We start from the raw sequence: 12,547 nt of genomic DNA, 5'->3' as shown, positions 1-12,547 counted from the left end.
AAAAGAAATGCAAGAAAGCAAAATGGCTGTCTGAGGAGGCCTTACAAATAGCTGTGAAAAGAAGAGAAGCGAAAAGCAAAGGAGAAAAGGAAAGACATAAGCGTCTGAATGCGGAGTTCCAAAGAATAGCAAGGAGAGATAAGAAAGCCTTGCTCAGCGATCAATGCAAAGAAATAGAGGAAAACAACAGAATGGGAAAGACTAGAGATCTCTTCAAGAAAGTTAGAGACACCAAGGGAACATTTCATGCAAAGATGGGCTCAATAAAGGACAGAAATGGTATGGACCTAACAGAAGCAGAAGATATTAAGAAGAGGTGGCAAGAATACACAGAAGAACTGTACAAAAAAGATCTTCACGACCCAGATAATCACAATGGTGTGATCACTGACCTAGAGCCAGACATCCTGGAATGTGAAGTCAAGTGGGCCTTAGAAAGCATCACTATGAAAAAAAAAGAAAGCATCACTACGAACAAAGCTAGTAGAGGTGATGGAATTCCAGTTGAGCTATTTCACATCCTGAAAGATGATGCTGTGAAAGTGCTGCACTCAATATGGCAGCAAATTTGGAGAACTCAGCAGTGGCCACAGGACTGGAAAAGGTCAGTTTTCATTCCAATCCCAAAGAAAGGCAATGCCAAAGAATGCTCAAACTACTGCACAATTGCACTCATCTCACACGCTAGTCAAGTAATGCTCAAAATTCTCCAAGCCAGGCTTCAGCAATACGTGAACCGTGAACTTCCAGATGTTCAAGCTGGTTTTAGGAAAGGCAGAGGAACCAGAGATCAAATTGCCAACATCCTCTGGATCATGGAAAAAGCAAGAGAGTTCCAGAAAAACATCTATTTATGCTTTATTGATTATGCCAAAGCCTTTGACTATATGGATCACAATAAACTGTGGAAGATTCTTCAAGAGATGGGAATACCAGACCACCTGACCTGCCTCTTGTGAAACCTATATCAGGTCAGGAAGCAACAGTTAGAACTGGACATGGAACGACAAACTGGTTCCAAATAGGAAAAGGAGTACATCAAGGCTGTATATTGTCACCCTGCTTATTTAACTTATATGCAGAGTATATCATGAGAAACGCTGGGCTGGAAGAAGCACAAACTGGAATCAAGATTGTTGGCAGAAATATCAATAACCTCAGATATGTAGATGAAACCACCCTTATGGCAGAAAGTGAAGAGGAACTAAAAAGCCTCTTGATGAAAGTGAAAGAGGGGAGTGAAAAAGTTGGCTTAAAGCTCAACATTCAAAAAACGAAGATCATGGCATCTGGTCCCATCATTTCATGGGAAATAGATGGGGAAACAGTGGAAACAGTGTCAGACTTTATTTTTGGGGGCTCCAAAATCAGAGCAGATGGTGATTGCAGCCTTGAAATTAAAAGACGCTTACTCCTTGGAAGGAAAGTTATGACCAACCTAGATAGCATATTGAAAAGCACAGACATTACTTTGCCAACAAAGGTCCATCTAGTCAAGGCTATGGTTTTTCCAGTGGTCATGTATGGATGTGAGAGTTGGACTATAAAGAAAGCTGAGCGCCAAAGAACTGATGCTTTTGAACTGTGGTGTTGGAGAAGACTCTTGAGAGTCCCTTGGACTGCAAGGAGATCCAACCACTCCATCCTAAAGGAGATCAGTCCTGGGTGTTCATTGGAAGGACTGATGCTGAAGCTGAAACTGCCAATACTTTGGCTACCTCATGCAAAGAGTTGACTCATTGGAAAAGACTCTGATGCTGGGAGGGATTGGGGGCAGGAGGAGAAGGGGACGACAGAGGATGAGATGGCTGGATGGCATCACCGACATTACCCAGGACATGAGTCTGGGTAAGCTCCAGGAGTTGGTGATGGACAGGGAGGCCTGGTGTGCTGCAATTCCTGGGGTCACAAAGAGTCGGACACAACTGAGTGACTGAACTGAATTGAACTGAAGCCACACAGAGAGGCCAAAAAGAAAAATAGAAAACCCAAAAGCACTGATTGTTAGCTACAAACGTGTTGGCACTTGGTATTACCTGAATTGCCCCAGGTCTGTGTGAGGATGTAAGCAGAAAAAGAGGAATTATGTGGGCTGGCCTACCTGTGGACTTTTACCTGGTCTTCCTGGCTTTCCTGAGCTTATTTCCTTGTCCTCTCTCTATCCTTTTCAGAGACCCACCTGGAGGCTTTTCACCTGCCCACCTGTTGGGGAGAGACTTCCCGTACTCCTGAAGGCAAGCCAGCGTGTTTTGGGAAACTCAAGTTCCCTGGAGCTACAATGAGGATGTAGCACTCGTGACAAACAGATTCCATTGGGTCCCCTGCTCAAAGCAGCCAGAAGGATGAAAAGTATGACTTATGCCCCAAAAGTCAAAGTGTTAGTCACTTAGTCATGTCTGACTCTTTCCAGGCTCCTCTGTCCACGGAATTCTGTAGACAAGAATCCTGGAGTGGGTAGCCATTTCTTTCTCTAGGGGATCTTCCTGACCCAGGAATCAAACCTGGGTTTCCTGCATTGCAGGCAGATTCTTTACCTTCTGAGCCACCAGGGAAGCCCTCATCTCATTCCAAAAAGAAACTGAGTTCTGAAAAATCATGCTTTGTCATGTGTGCCACATTATTTTTGCACAAACACATTTTATGTATCGTACAAATGTTTTTGCAAAGGCACCGAAGGTTTTATTATGATGATAAATTCTTCCACAACAAGCAAAAGTTTTCTATTTTTCCATCTTCCAAAGGTGCCAGCATAGTTTCAATACTGTTTTCTGCCTTCTTCTAGCATTGCTTCATCACTATTTGCCATGTTACACAGTCTGTGTAACCGTATTTTTTCCTGGAATGTAATGTTGTACCAACTAGATTTTGCCATCCTGGTAACAACAGTAAAGTCTCCTGGGAAAATCTTCATTCCTCCACCCCACTCCATGTGGTTCCAGTGGGACAGCCAACACCAGCAGCCTCCTCCTGGCCACTGGAGTCAGATTCAATCAATTACAGGATTCCATTCCTCTGACCACAGAGACTGGCCCAGGAATGGGCTACTCACTCATGCCGGGACAGCCTTCCGCCCTAGATCTCTGGGAAAGGACAGCTTTCTTTCTTTCAAGGTCACAAAGCAGGAATAAAAAGAGTCAGGAGCCATCTGCATCTTGGCCTCCCTTCTCCTGGCCAATAGTGGAAGAAAATGAAACTCACACAGGAGAGAAGCAGACAGAGGCAAGAGATGGAGAGGGCCTGCCAACATCACTTAAGCCCCTTGCACTGCCCAGCTTCCAGAACCACTGAATTCTCTTTTGTGCTTAAGCTAGTTTGAGCTGGGTTTCTGTCACTTACTGCTGAAAGAATCTTAAATGCTTCAATTTATTCTTGAGTGCAGGGCATTTGGACAGCTTCCAGTTTTTGCCATTACAATGAATGCTGCAGTAAACATCTTTGTGAAAAACAAAAATACTTTCAATTTAAAAATGATTAAGGAATGTCCCCAGGTGGCCTAGTGGTTGGCATTCCAGGCTTTCACTGCTGTGGCCAGGGTTCAATCCCCGATAGGGGAACTGAGGTTGTGCAAGCCGTGCAGCGAGGCCAAAAAATAAATGGAAATTAAAAAAAATAAAAATGAAACTTCAACGTGATTGGTCTTGATTTTGCCCAAAGATTCTTTTCTGGGAGGCTAGAGGAATCCTTAGATCTTTCTCTTTCACCCCTTTATTAAACCTCCACATCAGACGGCCTTGACCCTCCTTCAGTCCTCCTTACGTCACTCACCTGGCTGTTAAGAAAGGGTTCGTGGAGGAGAGGCACTTAGACTATTCCTTAAAAATCAGGTAGAGTTTGGCCAGGCTAAGAGGCAAGGCATATGCATGCTAAATTGCTTCACTTGTGTCTGACTCTTCACAACCCTATGGACTGTAGCCCGCTTAGCTCCTCTGTCCATGGGGATTCTCTAGGCAAGAATACTGGAGTGGGTTGCCATGCCCCCCTGCAGGGGATCTTACAAGGCATGGGTGACCATTTGGGGAGATGGCGGAAGTACAGGCACAGTGAAGAGGGAAGTAGGCCTATCTGGAGAACCATGAAAGGGAATCTTAGCTGATATGGAAAAAGGGGTGTGGGGCAGGAGGAACACACAGAGGCCACCCTGCAGGCAACCAGACAGGGCTGAACAGGCACTGAGGCTTCTGATCAGGTAGGGGAGTGGACAGCAAGAGTTTTAATCAGTTCCCCACCCATTCCCCCCTCTTCTGGCACCAGCACCAAGTTTCCTTTTAGGGACCCACCCTTCCATCATTCTAGGTTCACACGGTACATTCTGGGGAAGTGTATGAACCAGAAGCAGCCAGTCAGCACGTTTCCTCTCCCCTAGCCACCGAGACTTGTTCAGGCATGAGCACGTGACACAAGCAGGGCCGAAGCACACTTTATGTAAAAAAGTCCTTTCTGGGACTTTCCTGGTGGTCCAGTGGTTAAGATTCCTACTTTCAGTGCAGGAGACCCATGTTCAATCCCTGGTTGGAGATGTTCTGCATACCATGCAGTGTGGCTTAAAAAAAAAGTCCCTTCCAGTGGAGAGGAGCTCATGATGAAAGAAGTGTTGAGTTCCACTAGCCTCTGGTAGGGCCAGGACCTTGAACTCCAGTGGAATCCTTCATGGAGTACAAAACACCTGGGGCTTCTTTTCTGTCTAGAAGGCTAGTAGGGGTAGGTAGCCTGCCTGTGATGAGCCATTGGCCTGCTCTGGGAATCCCTACAGGTTCTCTTCTAGGCGAGAATGGAGGATTTTTACCTGCCACCAGGTGGAGTCTGAGCACTTCATGTGTGGGGCCTGGCAGCCGGTATGAATCGGTTGATATGTAGGCCACCCCAGGCAGAGGAGCAGAAGAGGCACAGCCGGGTGTCCTCCAGGCCTCTGTACCATCCACCCTCCTCTCTCTGAGGTTTCACCCCTTCTCTCGTACCTGGAGCCATCTTTGTGCTTCCCCTCCTCCACTCCTCTCACATTTGTCTCAGGACATTCACACTCAGGGGGGAAAAAAAAAGTCTATGATAACACAGCGTGGTACTGGTGAAAAAACACACACACAGACCAGCGGAAATGGGCTAACACAAATAGTGACTGAATTTTTTTTTCAACTTTTTAAAAATTGAGGTGTTTTGAACTGATTCATTGGAAAAGACCCTGATGCTAGGAAAGATTGAAGGCAGGAAGAGAAGGGGACAACAGAGGATGAGTTGGTTGGATGGCATCACCAACTCAATGGACATGAGTCTGAGCAAGCTCCAGAAGTTGGTGATGGACAGGGAAGCCAAGCGTGCAGTAGTCCATGGGGTCGAAAAGAGTCAGACACAACTGTGCAACTGAACTGAACTGAAAAATTGAGGTATAGCTGATTTACCATATTAGTTTTGGGTGTACAACAGTGATTCAAAATTTTTTATAGGTTATATTCCATTTATAGTTATAAAATGTTGACTTTTTCCCTAAGTTAACTGATTTTTAAAATAATTTATTTTTTTATTTTTGGCTGTGCTGAGTCTTCGTTGCTACTTGGACTTTTCTCTAGTTGCAGGGAGCAGGGGCTACTCTCTAGTTGCCACGGGTGAACTTCTCATTGCAGTGGCTTCTTGTGTTGTGCAACTCAGGTGTGCAGACTTGAGTAGTTGCAGCGGCACGTGGGCTCAGCAGTCGTGGTTCCCAGGCTCCAGAGCTCAGGTGCAGCAGTGGTGCTGTGTGGGCTCAGTTGCTCTGCAGCATGTGGGACGTTCCTGGATCTGGAATGGAACTCATGTCTCCGGCATTAGCAGAATTCTTTACCACTGAGCCACCAGAGAAGCCCTCAACTGATTTTTGACAACAGAAGCAAAGACAGTTCAGTGGAGATAGGCTACTGTTTCCAACAAAAGTTGTTGAAACAACTGATAGCCATATGTGAAAATGACACAGACCTTACCTCATTGACACTCAAAAAAGATCATAGACCTGAGTGTAAATCATAGACCTAAACTACAGAATTTCTAAAAGAAAATGTAGGAGATAATCTAGGCCACCTTAGGTTTGGCAGTAAGTTTTTAGTTACAACACCTAAAACATGATCCATGAAAGAAAAAAATTGATGTTAGACTTTATTATAATTAAAACCTTCTGCTCTATAAAAGATACTATTAAGAGAATGAAAAGACAAGTCATAGACTGGGAATAAATAGTCGAAAAACATATCTGATAAATGACTGTTATCCAAAATACACAAATAACTCAAACTCAACAACCAGAAAGCTAACCAATCCAATTAAAAACAGGGAAAAGATCTGAATAGACACCTCACTAAAGAATATAATATATACAAGGGTTTAAATTGCAAACAATAAGATAAATAAGTTTTGGGGATCTAATATACAAAATGTCAACTAAAATTAACAATACCGTATATAACATAGGTTATCAACAAGAACGACTGTAGAGCACAGGGAACTCTGCTCAATACTCTGTAATAACCTACATGGGAAAAAAAGAGTTTGGCAATTTCTTACAAAGCTAAACATAGTCTTACCAATCAATTCAGGAATCGTACTCCTAGGTATAAACTCAACTGATTTGAAAACAAATGTCTATATATAAAAAAAAAATGCACACAAACATTTATAGCAACTTTATTCATCATCACCAAAAACTGGAAGCAATCAAGATGTCCTTCAACACATGAAAGGATAAACAAACTGTGGTACATTCATAAAATGGAATATTATTCAATAGTCAAATGTTATCAAGGCTTAAAAAGATATTGATGAAACTTAAATGCATATTGTTAAGTCAAAGAAGCCAGTCTGAAAAGGCTACATTCCTTTATGATTCCAACTATATAATATTCTGGAAAAGGCAGAACTACAGAGACCATAAACAGACCAGTAGTTGCCAGGGATGGTTGAACAGGTGAAATACAGAGGATTTTCTTTGGCGGGGGTTGAGGGGGGCGGTGATGAGAATATTTTGTAGAATACTATTGATATAATGCATTTGTCAAAAGCCTTAAAGCTTACAGAACAAGTTAATACATGCACTCCCGCTGAGAGTCTAGAAGTAATGGCACTGTAATGGCATCAAGCACAGCCAGTGCTCAGATTTTAGTTTCTAATACTATTCCTCAATAACACAAACTAGGGCTCCTTGGACAAATAGCTGACACTAGGGCCAGGGCAGAAAATACACAAAATGAGCCTGGAGCATCTTACATTGCCAAAAAGTAAAGAAACAAAATTTGTAAAAGAATTTTTTAAAGCCTTTTTTCAATTTGTTACAGTACTGTTTCTGTTTTATGTTTTTGGCTGTCAGGCATCTGGGATCTTAGTTCTCCAACCGGGAATCAATGCAGCACCCTCTGCATTGGAAGGTGAAGTCTTAACCACTGGACGGATAAGGACTTCCCTGACCGTCCAGTGGTTAGGACTCTGCACCTCCACTACTGTGGCCAGGGTTTGATCCCTGGTGGGGGAAAGATCTCAAAGCCGAATCCAGCTCACAAAATAAATAGTTTGATTTAAAAAAGATTTGATGAGGATATGTCAAGAAAACATAGAAATCAGGAATGCCCTGGCAATCCAGTGGTTAGTATTCTGTCACTCCCACTGCTGAGGGCTCAGGCCAATCCCTGGTCAGGGAACTAACATCCCACAAGCTGGGCAGCGTGGCCAAAAAAATAAAGAAAACATAGAAATCTAGTAAAAGAGTTCTCAAAGGCCAAAGTTAGAACATTATAAACAACAAAATAAAGTATATTGGATTATAACTCAAAGTATAAAATAAATATCCATGATTCCATAGATAGAAATAAATAGTTGAATAAATAAATAAATGGGGCAAACAAATCTCCCATGTGGAATTCCAAATAATTTATATAGATTTTTCTCCCTCAAGAAAGTGGAGTCTAACTCTCCATTCCTTAAATGTAGGCTGTATGTAGTGATTTCCTTCCAAAGAATGCACTGTGGAAAGGAGGGGAAAATTCTAATAAATTTTCTACAGAGAAACCTGACAGACACTACTTCAGCCTGGTGATCAAGGTCAATATCAACAGTGATGTCATTTTGACAGCCAGTATGTATGCGGTAGCACCTTTGACATAATGTGATGAATGACTGTTGCCTGTGTGGTCTGCCTCCCCGAAACCCACAACCTCACTCCAGTCATGATAAAAGAAAAAAAAAAAAACAATAGAAGGACATTCTACAAAATACCTAGCCAGTACTTCTCAAAACTGCCCAGGTCATCAAAAACAAGGCGAGTCAGAGAAACCATGACAGCCAAGAAGAGCCTGAGAAGAAAGCACAAGTGAATGCAATTCCTGAATGGAATCTTAAAACACAAAAAAACTTCATAGAAAAATGAAAGAAATCTGGAAAAGTATGGATGTCAATAATGCATTAATAATTGTTCATTAGTTGTAACAATATCAATATATCATATTGAAACCATTTACCTCAGATTGGGTCAGACTCAGCCAAAACCAAGTCTGGGACTTGAACCCACAATCTTTTAATTAGAATCACTCACCTGATGTCTGGACTCACTGAGGTTCAGGTTCTTTGTGTCTCAGTGCAGAGGAAATTCAGGGAGAAGCAAAGTGATAGGCAAGTAGATTTATGGTGGGAGATACTTCTGGGCAGCTGGGAAACTCTGCCCCCGGGGATTGAATGGGCTACAATTCTATAATGAAAAAGGGGGAGGGGAAAAGACTGACTTCATCAAGAAGACATAGATGCAGACATGCATCACTAGCTCCTCCTTCATATTAGGCAGGAAAGTGTCTGACCCTCTGAGGTCAAACTAGGATTACTGCATTTAGTAGAAGGGTGGTGACATTTTTCTCCCATCTAATGGCCTTGTGGTTTTGTTTATGGTTTTATAGTTAAGTAAGCCTGCTTCATTGAACAACGTTCCAATAACTTTCTTGAGTGATCATTAACTTACAGTGGTCTCCCAAAGTTTTCTAGGTTTCCTTCTCTGTCTATAGTCCCCTACTGGGATGTCTACAACTACCTGTGTAACTACCCTATTCTATTCCCATCAATATTAATGTAAGATATTAATAATGAAGGAAATGGTTTTTTCAGTAGTCATGTATGGATGTGAGAGTTGGACTGTGAAGAAAGCTGAGCGCCAAAGAGCTGATGCTTTTGAACTGGGGTGTTGGAGAAGACTCTTGAGAGTCCCTTGGACAGCAAGGAGATCCAACCAGTCCATCCTAAAGGAAATCAGTCCTGAATATTCATGGGAAGGACTGATGCTGAAGTTGAAACTCCAATACTTTGGCTACCTGATATGAAGAACTGACTCATTTGAAAAGAGCCTGATGCTGGGAAAGACTGAAGGCAGGAGGAGAAGGGGACAACAGAGCATGAGATGGTTGGTTGGCACCACTGACTCGATGGATATGAGTTTGAGTAAATTCAGGGAGTTGGTTATGGACAGGGAGCCTGACGTGCTGCAGTCCATGGGGTCACAAAGAGTCGGACATGACTGAGCGACTGAACTGAACTGAATGAAGGAAATTGGATGTGGGAAGTCTCATAGTGTCTTTATAATTTTTCTATAAATCTAAAACTGTTCTAAAAATTAAGATTGTTTTAAAAATAATAACACTTTAAAAGTTGTTTATCTGTAGGATGTCTGGATATTACAAATGAAAGGCTTCAGCCAGTAATTCTAAAACTTTAGCACATATCAAAATATCTTAGTGGGTTTGTTAAGCGTCTCATCAGGCCCCATCTTCAGCACCAGAGATCTAGTGTGGGACTAGAGAATCTGCATTGCTATGAAGTCCCCCGGGGCTTCCCTGGTGGCTCAGGGGTAAAGAACCCGCCTGAAGGAAACACAGGACATGCGGGTTCCATTCCTGGGCCAGAAAGATCCCCTAGAGGAGGAAATGGTAACCCACTCCAGTATTCTTGCCTGGAGAATCCCATGGACAGAGGAACCTGGTGGGCTACATATAGTCCGTGGGGTCATGAAGAGTTGGACACGACATCACACGCACACATGAAGTCCCCAGGTGCTGCTGCTGTTGTTCCAATGACTGTACTTTGAGAACCACTGGTATAAACTCAAAAACTAAAACAATGATGAGCTCTCATCCTACAAGCAAATAGGGTAGGGGTCCCGGAGAGAGAGAATCCCACATGGCTTTCTTGACAAGAGAAGCCATTTTGTGAACCAAGCCTGGCTATAATGTTTACCCTAGAACAGATATCAGTAATTAAAATCATAGAGGAACAAAAGAATGCATGAACAGAGTAAAAGCATTTAGAAGCAACAGTTCAGTGACAAAACAAGAGTCCTGGGTCCTCCTCTTTTGAACTTTTGAACTGTTAGAAAAGATTTTTGAGACCCCTTGGACCACAAGGAGGTCAAATCAGTCAATTCTAAAGGAAATCAGTCCTGAATATTCATTGGAAGGACTGATGCTGAAGCTGAAGCTCCAATACTTTGGCCACCTGATGCAAAGAACTGACTCATTGGAAAAGACCCTGATGCTGGGAAAGATAGAAAGCAGGAGGAAAAGGGGACAACAGAGGATGAGATGGTTGGATGGCATCACTGACTCGATGGACATGAGTTTGAGCAAGCTCTGGGAGTTGGTGATGGACAGGGAAGCCTGGTGTGCTGCAGTCCATGGGGCCGCAAAGAGTTGGACACGACTGAGCTGATCGACTGAACTGAATTGAACTGAGGTCCTCCTCAAGGGATATACATAACAATCTGATCTTTGAGTTGTTCTAGGGGAACAAAGGCCCCCACACACAGGTGGGGAATGGTAATTTCTGGCTAAAACCTGCGGACAGGTGGGAACCTAAGGAATGATGATGTTAACCTTCTTCTGTCATTTGTGATTTCAATGAAAGCTTGGACTTTTGCCCCTATTCTGTGCAGGATTCTCTTCTGTTCAAGCCCCGTCATGTATAAGCAAACCCCAGCCAAACCTCTTCGTGAATATGCACATACTGTTAGCTTCAAATTTTCCTAATTTTGCTGTTCAGGAAACACTGCTTTGGGAAATATTGCCGGTATTCTCCTTACTTACAAGTCTTCCTTCTCTCACACTTTAGCTTGGTTGTATCTTTTGACTCGACACTGAGACAAATCCAGTTTTTCAGGTGATAATCCCAGCCAGCAGGGGGAGGCATTTGTGGAGCATTCCTTGGACATTTTCAGGGGACCCTTTTCAGACCCTCTCTTGAGAACCCCCATTATCTGCTCCACACCTCCTACCTGATTCAAAATCTGTGATTTAGCAGTAAACTGGTGAGAAAAGACTCAGACTCAGCTCCCCAGCCCTGGGAGTGTTCAAGAACTCCCATTGTAGTGGAGGAATCAGAGTAAACAATTGCTAATCAAATCAGAAACAAAGGTTTCTCACTTACTTGAGCAACAAAGCAGGATGGAAGTGGCTAAAAAGCTTCAAGGATCAGGAGAGATGAAGCTCAAGTTGAAGAGTGACTTGGAGGTTACCAGGATAAGTGTTAGCAGTAGCAGCAGCAGCAGGATAAGGGTGCCGTGGGAACAGGATATGCAAGGGCACAAGGAGACTAATTGAGCATATAGAGAAAATCAAACACTTTCACTCAGGCTTACGCAACACATAATTATCATTCCCATTTTACAAAGAAAGCTCTGAGATGTTAAGTGACTTGCCTAAGGCCATCCAGCTGGTAAGCAGGAAGACCCAAACTGGACCTCAAAAGATTCTCTAGGTCAGTTGTGCCCCCTAACTCCTTCTCCCACCCCAGAAGACATCCCTTGTTCTCCTGCTATCTTTCTCCAAAGCCTTGCCCCTCTTTTCTCAGAAGTCCTTGCATAATTAACCATTACCAGGCTCATGAACAAGGACAGGAGTCCAGAGTCTCAAGACCTTTTCCACCACTTGCTGGCCTTGTATAACCTAGGCTCAGGGATCAAAATCCCACCCTACTCAGCCTGCCTGTCCTTCTCCTCTGGGTTGCTGTGAGGATCAAAAGAGTATAAGGATGTGACTGTTCCCTGCGATCCTTCAGGACCCCTTCCTCTGCACCCGCAGGCACCACATCCCCGCCCTGGAACCTATTATGCAAACATTTTACTCAGTCTAAGGATATCTGTTCAGTCCAGGGGCGAGTTCTCCTGACGTCGATCCGAGGAGTGGATATACAGTTTGGCAACCCCACCGGGCGACGACCCGGAATAGAAGAAGAAGGGGAGCCCTAGGTTCGCAAAAGGAGCAGCCCCAAACAGGCCGATGAACTGCTGTCTCCGCACTCGGCTTCTGCGCCTGTCCAGTGACCCAGGGTCCAACCTCTCCTCCTCCCTACCAGTGATTAAAAAAAACAAAAACAAAAAAATCTGCTCCTGGGGGACCCCTCCCAGCACTCCGAGTCGACAGCCCAGGTACCGGTGCCGGGGTGTGGAGAGTTAACTCCAACCGCTTCTCTGCAGATTCCGGGGGCCGGGTCGCCTGGAGCACCTCCCATTGGCCGTCGAGCCGGCTCGGCGTTGATTGGCTGCGGCTCTCGGCTGCGCCTCTCC

General features: G+C 43.8%; 1 long non-coding RNA gene across 2 annotated transcripts; it reads right to left on the bottom strand.

Moving 5' to 3' along the window:
- Nucleotides 1–5,488: 5,488 nt before the first annotated feature.
- On the bottom strand, nt 5,489–12,444 carry LOC139177542 (uncharacterized). 2 transcript variants are annotated; one of them, XR_011561989.1, is made up of 3 exons: nt 11,410–12,444; nt 8,543–8,695; nt 5,489–8,303 (listed from the first exon to the last, which is right to left on the bottom strand). It is a non-coding gene; the product is annotated as an uncharacterized lncRNA (long non-coding RNA). The 2 variants fall into 2 exon arrangements; XR_011561988.1 differs by having other exon boundaries at nt 5,489–8,695; nt 11,410–12,443.
- Between the last annotated feature and the right edge of the window lie 103 nt (nt 12,445–12,547).

The sequence above is a fragment of the Bos indicus genome, chromosome 19 (assembly GCF_029378745.1).
Source record: "Bos indicus isolate NIAB-ARS_2022 breed Sahiwal x Tharparkar chromosome 19, NIAB-ARS_B.indTharparkar_mat_pri_1.0, whole genome shotgun sequence".
Classification (NCBI taxonomy): Eukaryota; Metazoa; Chordata; class Mammalia; order Artiodactyla; family Bovidae; genus Bos; species Bos indicus.
Note: the sequence above shows the minus strand (reverse complement) of the source record. Positions and strands in the feature narration are given on the sequence as shown.